This window comes from Prionailurus viverrinus, chromosome X (assembly GCF_022837055.1).
Source record: "Prionailurus viverrinus isolate Anna chromosome X, UM_Priviv_1.0, whole genome shotgun sequence".
In the NCBI taxonomy this organism is placed as follows: Eukaryota; Metazoa; Chordata; class Mammalia; order Carnivora; family Felidae; genus Prionailurus; species Prionailurus viverrinus.
This window is the reverse complement of record NC_062579.1, coordinates 27,379,077-27,397,759: the sequence shown is the minus strand read 5'-3', so window position 1 is coordinate 27,397,759 and position 18,683 is coordinate 27,379,077. Positions and strand designations below refer to the sequence as shown.

General features: G+C 39.4%; 1 pseudogene; it reads right to left on the bottom strand.

Annotated features, from left to right (window-relative positions):
* Positions 1-17,392: 17,392 nt before the first annotated feature.
* Positions 17,393-18,349, bottom strand: LOC125157777 (melanoma-associated antigen B16-like; annotated as a pseudogene).
* Positions 18,350-18,683: the final 334 nt, after the last annotated feature.

The window sequence follows — 18,683 nt, the reverse complement described above, 5'->3', positions numbered from 1 at the left end:
AGAATTTCAAAAACTGATTAAGAAGTAGTTACATATTCTTAGGGGGTATTTTTCTGGCTTTGAGCCAACAAAAGCTTACATCTGTAAAGTTTAAAATGATTCTTCTTATAGATCAACTTTATGTTCAGCAAGAATTAGAAGCACAAACACACATATACCCATTTTATCCAGCTAGCCAAAGTGAATATCTTAGTATTTTTAGGTGGGATCTCATTTTGAAAGTCTGGCTCATACTTGAGAAAATAAATATCTAAAATGTGTAGAACCATAATTGAAGCAAGCCCACTTGATATGTGGAAACTTTACACATACAAAAAAGGCAGAAATGTTCCTCAAAGCAACTTTGGGCTTCAGCACTTACTGGGTGTAGGTAAATTGACCAGAGAGCAGGTGGAGGTCCAAGTATTGGAGATCTAAGAACTGAGTACTAGGAAAAAGTGAGGGAACATTTCTCTATAGCACTCCTAAAATAGCATATTTTCTATAAGCCAATAAATAAAGATGACCTAAGATCAATTAAAAGCCCACTTCCTGAGCTTTACTCTGTTAGGCAAACTTTCTGTTAGTTCTAACCTTTACCACAATCAGGAAAAATAGGCATTGTTATTACTCCCATTTTACAGAGAAACTGAGTCATGGACAGGTTGTCCAAAGTTATAGAACCAGTAATGGTAAAACCAGAACCTGACATTATTTATTTCTGACTCCAAATCTTGAATTATTTCCACTACACTGTCAGCTTAATGTTTAATGTTTTGATCAAAGAAAATGTGCCTAGTTTCACTTGACACATATTTAAAAGTGCAGTGAGAGTCACACCAATAACCCATCTTAGTATAGTTTTAAATAAATTATATCTCCAGTGTTTGTTCCTTCTCCGATATCTGCTTTTCAGTGTTGAAAATACTACCTGAAATTAAGTGCACTTTAATCTGCATTTTTTCACATAAATATTTAAAGTCTTAGATCCTATGTGATGTACCTTCCCCTGAGTACTCTTCTTGCTCTCTTCTAACAAATTAATGCCTCAAAATGCTGAAGCTGAGGAGAAAGAAAATATTTGCAACTTCTTCTCACTGTAGTCATTTTATCAACAGGCATGACATATATTTGATCTTTGTTTACAGAAAGACAATAAATGAGATAGAAAAGTGCTTAGGAAGAAAAGAACATAGAAAAGTGAAGTAAAAGATAGCAAGACTAAATATAATGGCTTCCCCTTTGGACCTCTGTGCTCACTCATGGGTGAGAGAATTTTGGCAGTCCTGGTGACATGAGTTTACTATTATTTCCAAAATCTTTCAAATGTTGTTTTTACCAATGGGGAGAGATTTCTGGACTAGTGATTATAAACATACTTGATTAAACAAGATAATGGACTTGATTAACTGTGATAATGTACGTAAACATTCATGTTATCCAGTAAGGACCTAATTAACAAATATTCCTATTTCTTTCTCTCCTTTATTTAAAAAAAAAGTATTTTCTCTAGAACTTCTGATCTTGTATAGAAAGCATATTTAGAGTGTTAGATAAATTTGTTCTCATAGCCTGATTCTACCTCCCCATAGCTACATGATGGGGGTTTTATTTAGTCGACTGCAGCAAATAAGAACATACCCACATGGAATCACATGGGGATTTGAGAAGGGCCATTTATAGTTCTGGGCTTGTGTTTATTATTCTCAAGGGAGATTATGGGATCTTGGCTTGGCTTAGATCTCATCAAGAAGGAGCAGTTGAGTGATTAGATTCTCAGTAATCTTTGTTCACCAGGTAGGATAATGATGCTGGCCTTGGAACATCGTTGATAAGAAAGCAAAAATCACTCAGAAAATGGGGTCATGAGCCCTGTTTTTAGCTGTAATGTGGCCTTATGATAAATACTGTTTACATAACCATGTCCACGTCTTATGGGAAACTGTTTTACCAGTATTGCTGGGTTTCACTTTCTCAAGAATGTATTGCGACACAACCATGAAAAGTTTTAAGAGCCAACATAGGTCCACTGAGTTGGTGTATGCTTTTACCTGGCTTCTGATCAGTTGACAAATAATTGAAATAATAAAACAGGACAAGACCTTAGAAGTTGTCATTTTATGAATGGGGAGCCTGCAGCTTAGGGAACTGGCAACTACCTCAGGATCCCCGAGGTGGCTTGTGCCATGAGAGGATTAGAACCTAGATCCCTGACAGTTGGCCCAGGACCCTTTACATGAAACCAGTCCACCCATGGATACACAGTGACTGGAACATCAGGGCCATGTGTGAAGTGTTTGCAGATGATTTGTTACTGATCTGAAGTGATGCCGTATACCCATTTTCAAGCTGTAAAAATTGAAAACATCCAGTTAAAATTCTCTCTTGACTTCAATCCCCTCTCTCATCCCTACCACCATATAACTTTATTATGAGTTCATTTGATATGCACAGACGTGTGCATTTGACTGTTATACAAATGTAAAATATAGTACTATGTAATTGTTTTTGCACTTTTCTTTCCTCCTAACTAATAATACATCTTAGAGATTGCTCTATATCAGTAGGCATAAAGTCTGGAAACACAGATGGCATTATTTTATTATTTTACAATGTGAAGGTGTCCTTGATTATATTCTATATACTTTCCTACATCTCCAGACTTTACCATTTTTTCATTTATTAAAGAATAGCTAGCTAGCTAACCATTTAATTAAAATGCATGTATTTTCATGAAAAAATTATGTGGAGTAGTGAAGGTATTGAGATACAAAATCAGTGTGCTAGGTATCGTTCATGAGAATTTGCAGGCTATTTTTCCCAAGGGTCATGAGAAATATGAGGAAAAAAATACGTAGTTTGAATACCACTTGTATTTGTCCATTTGGGCTGCTATGAGAAACTAACACAGACTGGGTAGCTTATGAACAACAGAAATTTATTTCTCGTAGTTTTGAAGGCTGGGAAGTACAAGCTCAAGGTGTCAGCGTGGCTGAGTGAGGGCTCTCTTCCAGTTTGCAGGCTTCTGGCTGTATCCTCACATGGTGGAATGGGCCTGGGACCTTGGTGGGGTCTCTTTTGTAAGCACTAATCCCATTCACAAGGGTTCTACCCTCCTGGCCTAACTACCTCTCCAAGGCCCCACCTCCTAATACCATCACTTGGGACTTTAGGATTTCAACATATGAATTTGCAGGGCTGGGGAACACAAGCATTCAGATCATAGCACTGCTCTTTCTGCCGTATATAAACTTAACTCTGCATTTCCAATTCTTGACCTTCAAGGTACTGTTCACAAAATCCGGCTGATTATAAAGAAATAGGATGATAAAACATCAAGTAGCAGATTAAGGAAGATACATAAAACATGATATCCTAGTCTTAATTTCCAAAGGCTTAAATGTTCCAATATTAAACACAGGACCAGTGAGGGATTTTCCATGTGTCCCTTGAGAACTTGTTACAGCATTGCTGTGGTGTGTTTGAGTGAAGCAGTTTCTTACCTTAATCCATCCTACCATGGAATAATTTTACAGCCCTCTAGGCCTGTTTTATTTGATGTACATTCCTTTTCTGAACCTGGAAACAAGGGTAAAGCCTGCACAACCACATTCTCTCCCTTTGGAATCCAGCTTTATATCTTTATCTGCTTTTTCTTGGTCCACCCTCTTATACTTTGTTATTAATCCCAAATAGTTTGTCCTTCCATATGTCTCTCTATTTCTTCCAGGATGAGGGTTTCATAGAAAGAAATTCTTTATGTAGTTTTGTAGAAATAATTCCATCATGGAATTCTAATACTTCTGAATTGGCTCCCATATTTGGCTCTACATTATGTTTCATTATAAAGCGATTAACTTTAAAATGGATAAAATACAGAAGTGGATAGTGTTGTATTCATTTAATTCAGGGTGTTTTAATGGTACATTAAACACGTGCAATTCACAGTGACCACAATATATATTAAGTTAAAAAAATTGAAGTAGGAAGTTTTTGGTAAATATAACAAATGAACTTCTAATCACAGCTACTTTTAATGTGTTCACTGTTCTATAAAACTATAAACATGGCAACTGTGATTGGAAACCTGCTCTATTAAGAACAGTAAATTAAGAGTATTAAATTAGTTTCTCTTGGTTACCAAGATTAAGATAAAAAGTCAAAAGTGCATACTGCTCATATAGCTTTTTAATTAAACTGTCTACAATTACTGTGTGTCATAAAATGGCACGTGACATGCTTTAATTTGCCCATGCCACTTTATGTAAAAGACATTGCCATTGTATTTGCTTTCACTAGGTTATCTCTATTCTCTGTTCCACATTTTTAAAAGAGTATTTTCTAGAGTAGCAAGCCAGTCACTGAATGTTAGGTTATACAGGCTGTGTGTCCATGCAGAAGTAGTCTACCCTAGGTGAGTATCAATTGTTCATAAAGAGCCCAGTAACTGACAGGTGGTCACCAAGCAATCTGAGTTAACTAATTTCTCATAGAAATAAAATGCATTGATTACATTGAAATCATAATCTAACATATAGTAGACTAAGATTGAGTTAATAGTTTACTGAATTTTAGAGATACATAAGAGTTTAGACTAAGGTTTCTCAATGTCAGCACTGCTGATATGTGGGGCCAGGTAATTTTTTCTTCTAGGGCGCTGGCCGGGGTATTGTACATTGTTTAGCAGCATCCCACTAGTGGCTTCTACCCACTAGAATCACTAAACTCACTTCACCTCAGCTGTGACAACCCGAAAGGTTTCAAGATTTTATGAAATGTATTTTAGAGGACAAAGTTGCCTCCTTTTGAGATACTGTGGTTTATCAAATGGGAAAACTGAAAGCTGGGTGGATAAAAGTACTTGGCAGGGATCACTAAAAGAATCATATGAATATTCTGTTACATTAATATTCTACCTGAATAATTATTTAACATTACTACTTCCAATTCCAATTTCATAATAGATTTTTTAAAGCCCATATAATAAGCACATTCACTTGATTTGGCGGCTACTCTCTAGACTATTTAGTAGGTCATGTTCTCCCAGATAAACTAAGGTTCCACATGCAAGTGTTTTAAGGATTTACTCCCAGGAGCAATTATTAAGGGAGTGAAGGAGGCAGGATAGATAAGGGGAAGAAGCCATGTAAGTGTATAATGTCTGGTGAGATCTCAGATTTAATTTAATCCTAAAGGGAGCTCTAGAGCATAAAGTACACCTCAAAACTGTTTTGGCCTTGAGGCAAAGGAGCTGTTCTGTCCTTGGCTGTGGATCATTCTGAGATTAGATGTAGGAATGTAAAATTCCTATTCCAATTCTGAATGTCTGTACTGGGAAGGAGGCCATGGATTATCTGGGGATTCAGAGAGGCTAGGAGGAATATAAAATTGCTAGACATTTCTGACTCTCTCTGTGAGCAAGGAAACTCCAATGCCCAAGGGTCATTCTGAGAGGGTTAAATGTGTGACAGCTCAGCAGCAAACCATGAAGAAGCCTGGCAAGGGATGCCCAAAGAGATAGTTGGGTAGGGCAGTAGCAGAGTCTACTCTGGGGGTATTGTGGAAAAACCAGTGACTTCAGAGACAGAGAAATACATATTCAAGTTCTGGCTTTGCTACTTACTACATGACCTTGGGTAAATTATTTGAATTTATAGACCCACAGTTCCTTTAAGTTTAAGGCAATAACACCTAGCCTATTTCATATGATGTTGTGAGAATTAAACTACATATTAAATGCAAGAGGGAGATCACATAACAAGGTTGTTGTGCTTTTTAATTCTTCATGAAGTATACATCTCCCCATTTTTTTACATCTTTTAAAATTTCCCTCATTAAGACTACAACATTTCTTTGTAAAGGTCATATACATGTTGCGTTAGATACATTCCCAAGGTACTTGGCATTTTTTTATTCCATTGCAAGTGGTGGGTCTTAATTTTATGATTCAGCCTTTTTCCCCCTAATATGTAGAAACACAATTGATTTTGTTATAAAGAATTAATAACCAAAAAGCTCATATATTTTCCTTAGATTATGTTGGATTATTCACATCCACAATCATATCATTTGTGAATGATGACAGTTTTATTTCAGCCTGTGTAATTTCAATATATTTTGTTTGTATTATCTGCCTTATCTTGGAGGTGAGGATCTCAAATACAATATTGAATTGCCATGTAGAACGTCATTGTCTGAAATGAAAATCTTTCAGAACTTCACCAAAGACTGATCATCTTTAGCAGGTTAAAGAACTCCCTTCTGTTACTAGGCTGCTAAGAGGATTTTTCCTTTTTTAAAAAACCTGAATGTATGTTCAAATTTATCAAGTGCTGGTTTTCACTGAATCAGTTATATGAATTTTCTCTCTTACCAGAAATCAGTAGTTTACATTAACTGACTTTCTAATGATAAATTAGCTTGCTCCAAGTGTATTATTCTTTTTATATATTGCAGGTTAAGTAAAATTTTTATCACATCTAGGAGTTTGGCATCCATGTTCATGAGTGAGATGGACCTATAAATTGGCCCTTTTGTACTTTTCTTCTCCAATTTCTGTATCATTGTATATGATATTAGAATCATTTGTTCTTGAACATTTGTGAGCACTAGAAGCCATCTCCTGCTCATCATCCAGGCAGGGTTCCTTGTAATTCCTGAGGATGGGTACACTGTGGGCAAGTTGACTTCTGGTTCTCCCTTACCAGAGCTGCAAGATTACCTAGGGCTGCAAGATTTGGCAAATAAAAATGCAGGGCACCTAGTTAAATTTGAATTATTTTAATTGTCTACGTTATTTTTGCTGGGACGACCATAACAAAGTACCACAAACTAGGTGGCCTAAACAACAAAAATTTATTTTCTTAAAATTCCAGAGGCTGTAAGTCCAAGGTCAAGGTATCAGCAAAGGTTGGCTTCTTCTTAGGTCTTTGTCTTTTTTTGGCTTATAGATGGCATTCTTTTCCCTGTGTCTTCACATCATCTTCCCTCTGTGTATAGGTATCTGAATCTCTTCTTGTTATAAAGACACCTGTTACAGTGAATTAGGGCCCACTCTAATGACTTCATTTTAACTTAATTGCCTCTTTAAAGACCCTGTCTCCAAATACAGTTGTATTCTGAGGTACTGGGATTAGGACTTCAACATAGGAATTTTGAGTAAACACCTAAATTATATACCTCTTTATTTAGCTATATTTCCCTTATGGTTTATCTCTAACAGTTTCTTGTTTTACACAATATGCTTATAAAATTCTTTGCAGTTTCAGTCTTCCATTTCCATTATAGCATAACTTATAATGGTTGCTTTTAGCTTATTTCATTATTTTGTCCTTTGAAAATTAATTAACGAGAACATAGGCTCAACCTGAGCATTATGAGCTGGTATACTGAACATGTACTGGCATGGTTAACAGTTCTGACAACTGCTTTTCAAATTTGCTTTATAGAATCATACAATACCATCTTTCATGGCATCTTTCACTTTTCCATCCTTCAGGATTGTTTTGTATCCCTTAACTTTTTTTAAAAAAAGCACCCCTTGGGGCGCCTGGGTGGCGCAGTCGGTTAAGCGTCCGACTTCAGCCAGGTCACGATCTCGCGCTCCGTGAGTTCGAGCCCCGCGTCGGGCTCTGGGCTGATGGCTCAGAGCCTGGAGCCTGTTTCCGGTTCTGTGTCTCCCTCTCTCTCTGCCCCTCCCCCGTTCATGCTCTGTCTCTCTCTGTCCCAAAAATAAATAAATGTTGAAAAAAAAAATTAAAAAAAAAAAAAAAAAGCACCCCTTGACAAAAAAAGAGCATCGTTCTCTTGCTGGAATAGTATTCAGGAACATCCATGTTACTAAATCAAATTTTTTGAGTGATGAAACCCATTCCAAATTATAGTCTTGGCAAATTCCATAATAATTACCCACTTCAAGTCAGAATTTCTTTTCCTGTTCATAAGTAATGTTGTTCATTTTAAGAAGAGACTCCATACATAGAAGGGAACATTTTTCATCAATTCTTTAACACATTCAACAAATTCTTTTAATCAATGGAGTATTTTAATAATACTGTTTGCTCTTCTTTCAGTGCACATAATCCTCTTGCTAGAGAAATATTGAAAACTATGAGCAAGAAATAAGTAGACTTTGCTCAGGGGCTTATGTAAAAAGTCACCAAGAGTTTTGGGGGCCTTTGCTTCAAATTTAAAATATGATATCAATGCTTCAAATAAACTAAAGATTCTTTCAGCTGCATTTGTTAAAGAGAGCCAATGGATGTTTGAATGAGAATCAAAGACTTCTCAATGCTAACAAAATCCCCAAGTTCTTGGTGATTTAATAGCTTTAATAACTCAGTTCAAAGAAGGTAAATGTTGAAATAAGAATCATTTTATAACTATCTCTTCAATTTCAATAAAAAGGACATCAGATGCTGTTTGAATTGCATGACATGGAATATGGGCAGATAACCAACATCTACCATCAAATCATGCATGTTTTTAATCAACTTTAAGCACTTCAATTAACTCCTAACTTAAAAAAAAGGAAGTCATTTCAAAAATTGTTGTTGCTTATATAGTCACATTTCCAAATGATTTTTCTCACAATAGCTTTATAAGAAAGCCTTTTTTTGGTGAGAAAACTTTCACAAGCCAACAGAAAATGTATTATGTAATTGTCATTACATGCATCTGTGGCTATACCATAAAAATGGTGAGGCTTTTAGATCTTTGATAATCTCTGTAATAGATGGAGCCATTACATATATATGCAGTAGATTTGGTCTTGGCACTTGGAAATTTGTTTCCAACTTGAAGTGAAATATTGATGATGATATACTGCATAGAAGGCCATTATAACTTCTGTGATTATTTTATCTTTTTAATCTCAGTGTCTCTTAAACAAAAAATTTCATTATTATTTTTCACTGTCTTTAGTACCAGTTGAGGAAATCCTGCATTGCTCATGCTCAACTGTAGGCATATGCTGGTTTCTGTCTGACTTTCCACCATTTTCTATATTGAATGAACCATTGCATACTGCAGAAAGAACTTTGAAAGGACTTGTTCCTCATTTTTTAAATGTCCATCATCCATAAAATTTGTCACAATATTTACACTTGTGTTGGGCATTTTGAGGTTCCAATATACACAAAGAAAACAACCTTTGCAAGAACTGAAAAGATTGAATTTGCACCTCTCTCCACCACCTCAGCCAGTGTGCCTGACACAAGTCTGAACAAGTCCATAAACAGGGGTGAATGGTTGAAAAGGTTGTGAACTTGTGAACTAAGAACTTGAACTTACTGTTTGATGCAAAAAAGCCGAACTCCCCGTTTGCCTGAAGGGAGAACTATACTTGTAAGGCACAGTCTTTCTGAACAAAGCCACAGCTGACCCTCCATGAGGTTTGGCTATTGGGCATTCAGGGATTGGTGGACATTGAGAAGCGGAGTGTTTAGGGGCCAAGAGATGTTCATGGGTGTTCCTGTGGTCCCTAGAGTCAGGCTGCTAGGGACCAACCTGGGGATGCAGGGCACCTGGACAGAGGGCTTGCGGCTTGGATGCTGTCAGAAATGTGAGGCTGTCGCTGATTGGCTGATCGTCAGGGTGGGAGTATCACTGATTGGCTGAGTTTCAGGAGCCTGGAACTGACATTGACTTGCTGTCTTGCAGAAGCTTAGTTACTGGGGAGAGGCAGTCCTTGAGGGTCTCATTATACAGGTCGGAAGTTACATGTAGTTAATGGTGGTTACTTGTTCACAACTTGGGACTATGGCCAAAAATATTCTTTCTTGAATTATTTTCTTTCTTTAATTCTAAATCTCCCCTTTTGATCTTCTATCAGCCAAACCTCTGGAGAGACCAGATCTTTATTTGTGGAGGTATGGTTTTCAGCTAGTGTTGCCTTAAATGATTTAATTGCCAATTATTATGCTGGAAAAATAGTTGTAACTGCTACATTTTTATAACTTCTTAAAAAGCTGAATACAGGGCATTTAGGGTGTCAAGACAAAATCAATATAGAATACAGGACAAAATCACATAGAAGACATGTCCTATGTTTTGCGGATGTCAGTCCTAGATGAAGTCCATGTCTGAGGCAGGGTCTTGTAGCACCAAGTTTTTCCAGCAATACTCAGAGGGTACCCCATAGTTCTGTGGGTGTCAGGGTTCAATGGCTTCCAGGAGGAAGAAGGAGATGAGTGGACAGGACTCTGGGCTTGGAGTCCCCATTTTACCTAGATGGCTCACTCCTCCTTGTTTTCATGGATCAGATTTCTGGGGAAAGCTTCAGCTGGAATAAATAGTCACATGGCTAAAATTTTCACAATCACTGTCCCCCAGTTAGGTAAAGAATGTGTCATGAGGTTTGAACCGCCAGGGCCCTGGATCCTCGTTCTGTATGTCATGAGAAACTTGAGTTACTACTGAGCTACCAGCTGCCCAGAACAGACACATTAGTTAGAGGAGGTAAGTGTCTGTGTATTGTGGATGTAAGCTCAGCCTTGAACAAAGGCTGTTAAGAGTAGAGTCCTACAAAGGACCAAGATAGCAGATAGGCAACTGAAAAATCATTATAACTTCATATATATTATAAGCCACAAATACACAGGCATAGGTAATACAAAGTCAAAAGCACAGATAAATGCTTAGAAAAAAGAGCTTAAGGAAACATAAGAAAGTTTTCTCTAATTAGTAGATTTATGGGTGAGGACTTTCTCCTTTTAAACTCTTCCCTGGATTTATTATGTTTTGTGTAATTTTGGCTCCCAATAATTTTGGGGAGGAGACAGAATATAGGCCACCATATGCACCACACTTGATTTTACCTCCACCTATATGGCCTTGCATGACCTCTCTTGATCCAGCCGAACCTAATCTGCAGGGACCCTCTCCTGATAGCCATTTCCATGTTTTCTACGACTCACAGGACATCTCCACCTGGACAGCTGGGAGAAGCTCACCATCTACATGGCACACGCTGATGGATCCACTACACCCTGCCTCATCTCTACCTCTAACTGAAATTGCCACCAGCTCTTGCTCCTCAAAACTTATCCTCAATCTCAGCTAACAACAGGCCATCTTTAGAACTCAGAATCATTATAGACTTTCCCCTACTCTTTCATATAGTCCTTAACATCCTACAATTCAAATCTGTCCCCTCCTCACCATCCTTGTATTCATAGCCTGAGTCAGGTGCCTTGCTATTTCATTTTGTTTTCTTTACTTAGTGTTTTCCCTCAGTATATGTTCAATAAATACTTGCTAGATGAATGAATGAATGAATCAATCAATCAATCAATCAAAGTATTAGAGGTAACATTCACTGATTCAAAATAATCCCAGGTAGAGCCTCTGGCTACCAGGGAAGAAACCCAAAGTGTTAGAACTGCTTACCTAACTTGTGAATTCCCATGGGAAACTATCACTGAGAATGCTATCACTGATGTTTCTTTCACTGCCCCTAACACCCTCATCTCGCACATGGGGATGCTGGCAACAGGAATGGTACATCATGCTTCACTCATTGGACCCCACATATCTCCATCATCCCCTGTCAGTGTAACAAGGAAGTGTGGCATCTCCATCACCTTATCACATACTCTGCAAATATTTGCTCCTTGGCCCAATCTGCTGTGCCAGGCAATATCTGGTGGTGACACAGGCCAGCAAACACAGACCCAGGATACCAACCTCTTGTGTGCCAAATATTCAGGAAGCATGAGAAGGCAGTCTGAGTTAGGAACACCATCTGGATTGTCTTTCAAGACATGTCCATAGCTAGCCCTTGTAGTCACTGAGTTAATTACCCCTAAGGCATTCCTCTTCCAATTTCTCCTTCCTTGCCACTGTATATCCTCTTCTACTACTCATGGTACTCCCAGCCTGTCTCAACTGTGTGTCATTATTCACTAACCGCACCCATTCACACAGCTTCAACCTCAATGGAGGGCGTCTGCCGTATATAGGGTAGGAAATAGTTGTCTCCAGGAGACGTAGAGATAGCTTCCAGCCCAGGTACTTTGACAAGGGTGCATTGGAACCCCCAGAGTCATCAGGAAATGTTTCTCTACTAGAATCCATCAGTAACATCATTAGATGACACAGAGGAACCAGTTAGGACTGATTATGTAGAGAGGATTCTAAAGTAGGGTGGGATGTCTGATAGGCTTTGGGTTCTTTCATCTGTAGACCTGCCCACTTAGATCACTCGACAATTTCCAGCTGGTGGAAGTGAGTCAGAAATTTTCCAAGCCTATTTACATAAGTCTCTTTGTATGTCCCACCCTGATCCACCACTTTCTCCCCTTATGGTCACTTCTCCACATGATGCTGAACTTTAAGATCCCCAACTGCTAGCCTCCTCTATGTTCTTTGGACGTTTCATGGACTCTGAAATTGCCCTCCCCTACCATCCTCCTCATGCCCCTCTCTATCTGGGAGTGTCCTGTCTGGCCCAAATCTCTGGCACCTGGTTATTCTAACCAAATCTTTGTACCTCAATGGTAAAAGGAAAATATCCTGTTGACATCAGAGTTCTAAAGGCTTGATCAGAGGAATCCTGTGACTCAGAACATTGCTGCAGAATTTCAGCTTTATATGGGGAAGAGATTAAGTTTACCTTCTGCTTAACTTAATTAGAAAATAGGGAAGTACAAATTAATATGAGACATTTTTTCATAAGTTTGACAGAAAGTTAAAGGATTTTTTAAAAAATATGAAAGTAGAGGGTATTTACATATATTAATTGTGAAATATTAATTGGCAGATAAGTGGGATGATATTTTGGCAATATTTATAAAAATGTACAGTTTTCATACCCTCCTCACTTTATCCCAATTTCTGTTTGCTATATCTTTCTTATGCACATTTGCCCAAGAACTAATGTCCAAAGATGTTGATTCATTCTATTAAGCATAGAAACTAATGGGAATACTGATGTGTCCATCAGGAGGAAAATAGTTTAGTTATGGAACATACATACTTTAGAATCCTAGGGAGTAGTTAAAATAATGAGGTGGATTTATCTGTGTTGTCATGAAATGATGCTACATTCATTTTATTAAGTGACATAGGCAGGTGGGAGAACAGTATGTATATCACTATCCAGTATATTAAAATATCACAGTATGTTTTTATAGCACGTGTATGCATTAAAAAGCTTAAAATTGTCTTTACAATAATATACACTGTATTTTTTTCTTATAGTTAGCTCTGAGGAGAAAGCTTGAGTTGTAGAGGAGCATGGTAAAGGGAAGGGATAGACTTATGTATGTTGTTAGAAATGTTTGCAATGAGAATATATGCACTATTATTACCTTTGTCATTAAAATTTTTAAATAAGCTTAACAACATAAATATTACCTGTTTATTAGCTGGGTAAAATAACTGCTAGCTGATGCAAAACATAAAACATAAAATCTGAATGACTTAACACAGGTTTATTTCTTGTGCAAGTAAAATTTGATGTGATTTGGCAGTGGATCTTCACCAACTGGTGGCTCAGAGACTTAGGCGGCTTCTGGCTTTGTCTTGCAGTTCCACCTCCATCTTTGCCACTGAATGGAAGAAAGGGAGTGGAGGTGGTGTCCTGGATCTCAAATGGGTGGGCCAGGAAACGACAAATACTGCTTCTGGCCAGAGTAGTCACATGATCCTTCTTAACTACAAGTAGCCTGAGAATGTAGCCTTCCTGTGAACCCAGGAAAGAAGGCAAGAAAGGATGTGGGTAAGCGCTTGCAGTCTCTCCCTTTAATTGTTACATAGCAGGTGCTTGATAAAGAGCAACTCTTGAGTTTTTTAGGACAACAACCCTCTTTGTTTCCTGCAGTAGTTTCTGTGAAGCCCAGTATTGGCCTTGCAATGTACCACCTTTTTTAAGCTCCCACTATATGACGAGTACTTTCAAGTACAGGATCATATCTGATTTTTAAAGGAACCTTGTAGGGGTGCTTGGGTTGCTCAGTCAGTTAAGTGTCAAACTCTTGGCTCACGGTTTGTGAGTTCGAGCCCTGCACTGGGCTCTGCACTGACAGTGAGGAGCCTGCTTGGGATTCTCTCTCTCTCCCTCTCTCTGCCACTCCCCAACTTGTACTGTCTCTCTCTCTCTCAGAATAAATAAATAAACTTAAGAATGAATGAATGAATAAATAAATAAAAGAATGCTGTAACCTCCCCCAACAGGAAAGGTTCACCCTTGTTCACTCAGCACATTTCTGTACTGCCCTTTGCAAAAACCTCTATAATTTCAGCAGGTGAGAATTAGCTCCTTCTTTTTGCTGCATGGTCAGTATCTTAACTTGGGAGTCTCTACTATACACCACCTGACTGAATGCGCCTGAACACCTGCATAGTGCTAGTAGGCACAGTGAAAACCAAGATTACCTTCTGGGGAAACTACACAAGTTACAGATATCAGAAGAATAATGCATTATTTTTTTTTCTTTTTTAATCAGTATAGCATATTAGGCCAAGGAACCAATCCTTGCCTTCTCAATTCCTCCTGCCTCCTAGGACTTCCAGGGTGAGAGGAATTAGAGTCAGGATTTATACATGTTTGCTTACACAGTGATTTCCATGGTCTTGCCCCATGTATCCCTTAAGGGTGAGGCTTTGGTTTTTGACCACAGAGGTATGCTCATTCATTGGTATATCTTTTCAGTGGCTAGTCCCAAATATGGCACCCCATTAAAATCCTACTGCACATATCAAGGTGGTTCCAAAAACTTCTCTTATTTCAGATTTACATCCAAAGAATCAATATGTTCTGTGCCTACTCAGACTCAGCTCACAAGCCTACTTGTAAAACACTTTGAGAGTATGGTGAAGAAGCCTGTCAGGGAATGACCATGTACTTAAATTTCACTGTTCAAAGAGAAGGGGGTATAGCAGAGGGATCCCATGGTGAAGGTCAGCCAGGAGATACCTGCAGGGAATTGGAATACTCTGAGTCAGGGGGCAGATAGGTGATCCTGGAAAGTCTGTTCCACTGGGAGCATGGTACAGTGTCCAGAGGAGGATACACTGAAGAGCCGGCCAGCAGGTCAGTTTCCAGAGTTGGACAGGAGGGCAACTGGGAAAGACTCAGGGGATGGGCACCATAATGTGGGCAAGTGTTGGGACTGTACACGTGTGCCAGTTACTGAGCAGAGGCAGCTCTCAAGGAACCCTGGGGTGAGGCAGCAGCACTTTGGGTCAACGAATGTCACATACAACCCCCAAATGGTGTGTGATTCTCATTTTCACGTTCCTTCTCTGTATCTATCTGGTTTTCATACTTTGGCTACAAGGTCCTTTTTTTAAATGGAGAAGCGTTATGGGGTAATAAGAGAAATGAGTTAACAGAACATTAGGGAGGAGTAGAATAGCATGGGCTTTAGAAGAATCCAAACAGGAGGTCTAGTTCCAACTCTGTACATTCTAAGCCTATGAATTTATGCACATTCACAAACTTTCTAAGTCTTACGTTCTTCATCTGTGAAATGGGCTTGATAAGCCTTGTGTTGTATGTGTGACTGTTAGAAAGTATGTATTATATATAAAGCCCCTGGTACAGTGAGTGGTATGCCTTGGGTATTTGATGATTGGCAGTTATTACTATGATTATTTTGACCCCAGACATTGGTGTCTTCCTCTCTGGGATTTGTTTACCCAGGAGATGTCAGAGAATATGCAGTGCTGTAGGACACGGCATACCAAACCAGTCCAAATGGCTGCTTAACAAAAAAACCTTGGTAAATCTAACCCAGTAGAGGATAGATTATTTAATCTGGGCTTGGGAGAGTATTTCTCAACTGAATGCAACTCAGAATTCCTAGAATTTGTGTCAAGGACCAACTCCTTCCCTCCTTCCCAGTTGCCCTTCCAATAACCCATCCCTATCTTCATTTACTTACCTGCTCCAAAAATCTAGGTCTTGCTTAGAGCTTGCCAAACTATACTGAACATAACTTATTCAATGAATAGTATAGGCTCTGGATCTGCAAGCTCAGGGCAGAGTTCCAGCCCTGTGGCTTTTGGGTATCTCACCTCAAGGAAGTATCACCCTTATTTCTCACAAACTCCTTGAAGATGGTGTTGATGAAACACCTAATTTGTGCATTGTGTTCAACTGCACTTGGATAAGGATGCAAGGTATCTTCCATTTTTGTTCCAGGTGGGATCTGGTTAACCCATAATCCCAAAGAAGCCGCTAAGAATAGTTTTCCATCCTAGGCTTTAATCTCTCAACTGTGAGACATACCATCTGAGGATCTGACCCCTGGTCACCACTCTCATAGCCTCAGCTCATGTATTACAGCTTAATTTACAATTATCTCTCAGTGAAAGACTTGCTGTTTCCCAAGGTCACAGCCTGTCTTGTCTTGGGACATTTTACTTGACTGCCTTCATATGGACCCCCCAACTCTTCATTCCTTTTTACTTTTTCTTTTGGTATTAAAGGATACCTACCATTGTCTTTACATGATTGTTGATCCTAGCATCTAAAATTATATGCACAGGCAGTGAGTCTTGTTTATCCTGGCATCCCCACTACTAACACAGTGCTTTCCAAAATGCAGATGGATGAACTAATATTTGGGGAAAAAATAAGCCTGTGCACATGGAATGTAATTTATTAAGATTTATTTCTCATACATTTTTTTTAGTTTGAGAGAGAGTGAGTTTGGGAGAGGGGCAGAGAAGAGAGAAAGAGTGAGAGAATCTTAAGCAGGCTCCATGCTCAGCATGGAGCCCAATGCAGGACTTAATCCCACGACCCTGGGATCATGACCTGAGCCAAAATCAAGAGTTGGACACTCACCTGACTGAGACACCCATGCCCTTCTCTCATGTATTCTTAAATAATCTAAGTAAATGCATGTATGTGTCACTAAATTTTACAGAATGGGAGATTAAAAGGGTTAAGGAAAGCTAAGAATTGACCATCTTGACCCCAATTATTTTACTGCTGAGTTCTTTGATAGTTCCAAAGAAATGCCTATTTGAATATCATTTATCTTTTCCAGATCACAAAATAAGATGGTCAGTTTTACAAATTTGTTTTACAAACAAACAAAACTAGTATTCTTAAATTTCATAAATGGCAATAAATGTATGACCAGTGTCATTCATAAACTTAGATCCTGGAGCTGATAAAATGCTACATTAAAGGGAACAACATTTGAAAATGAACTCTCCCTACCATGAAGAAGATAAACCTCCATGTTAGCCATATAGAAGAGGGACACAGAGACGTTATACATTGTGTTTCCTATAGCCACACCCCAGCCCTCCACTACTTAGAAGACTAATTGTTAATTGTAATGACAAAGTGAAGAAACTGCTTCTGACTTCACTAGGGATGGGAGACGCTGCTGGATCTGGCACTGGAATGAACCCTCTTGGTGGCAGTAGTGCTGGCCCTGTTTGTGCCTCCAGTTCAGGCTCTCTCTGCTTCATCTTTCAAAGCCTCCTCATAATGGAATGGGAAGCACCTGGGGTCAGACTCATGGATCTTGGTTAAAAACTCCAGCAATTTCATGTTGCTGGTTTCACTGTGGGCTCTGTGGCCCCAAAGGAATTCTTAGCATGGAGGATCACTGTTGGGTACCTGGTGGTACTCCAAGTACTTTTCTTGCACCAAATCTTTGGTGATGAACTTCCTGGGCTCCCCAAAAATGGAGTGTTTCCTCCCAGAATATAGGTCTCTCATATTCAGCACTTCTCAGGTCTCCTCAGTGGCACAATTGCCCTTCATGAAGATCACACTGAGGATAGTTATCAGGAGGCTGGTCTTGGGCATGCTCTCTTCACCCCAGAGCCTCAAATCATAAGCAAGTCCTAGTTTGTTAACAAGGGCATAACTGTGGCTGGTGGGGTCCACCTTCTTCACATCAGCCCCAAAGACCAGCTCCATGTGCTCAGAGGCTCTCCTGAGGATCTCAAGGAAGTTGTCCTTGCACTCTTTGATGACAACATCAGTCATGTGTGCCTTTTTGATGGGCTCTTTCATTTGATACTTGTGCAGCAGGAACTGCACCAACAAAGTCACCTTCTCATCTAGAGGGTCTACAGGCAAGTTCTCAGTGTCTGACAGGGCCTTTGATGAAGAAGCTGAACTATCTTCCTTTTCTTGGCTGGTGGAGCTCTCATCTGATTTGCTTGGCAAGGTGGGGGTGATGACAATGTAAGATGAGTAGGCACTCTGAGGACTCTGGGGAGTACTGGGTATTCTAGCAGCCAGAGCTTCCTCCATATTGCCAGGCATAAGAGGACAGGGTGAGGGAGAGGTCCCCTCCACATCCTTGGAGACCTGTGTGGCCTCAAGGCCCTGGATCTCATTGTGGGTATAGTGTTGTTCCTGTGTGCAACATGGAATTTCCTAATCCTGAGACATCCTCACTCTTGTCGGTGGAGCAGGCAGGAGGGTGGATGATAGGGGACCATAACCTAGGAGTAAAGGGAGGATGTGAGTGGCCTCATCTGGTAAACTCAACTGTGGCAGCTCTGATGAACAGTGCCTCCACCTTGCCTGCGGACAGTACTCTAGAGCCTCACAGATCTCCTGTGCTGTCATGTAAGAAGCTGGAAGAGGGAGTGAGAAAGCTCCTCAGGGTGCAGCCAGCTGACACAGCCAAGGTTTCCCACAGCTGACAACAGGACAGGTAGGATCCATTAGGCTCTGTGGATCTTAGGCTCTGTGGGATCTTTTCTCTTTTAGAGTGAGTAGT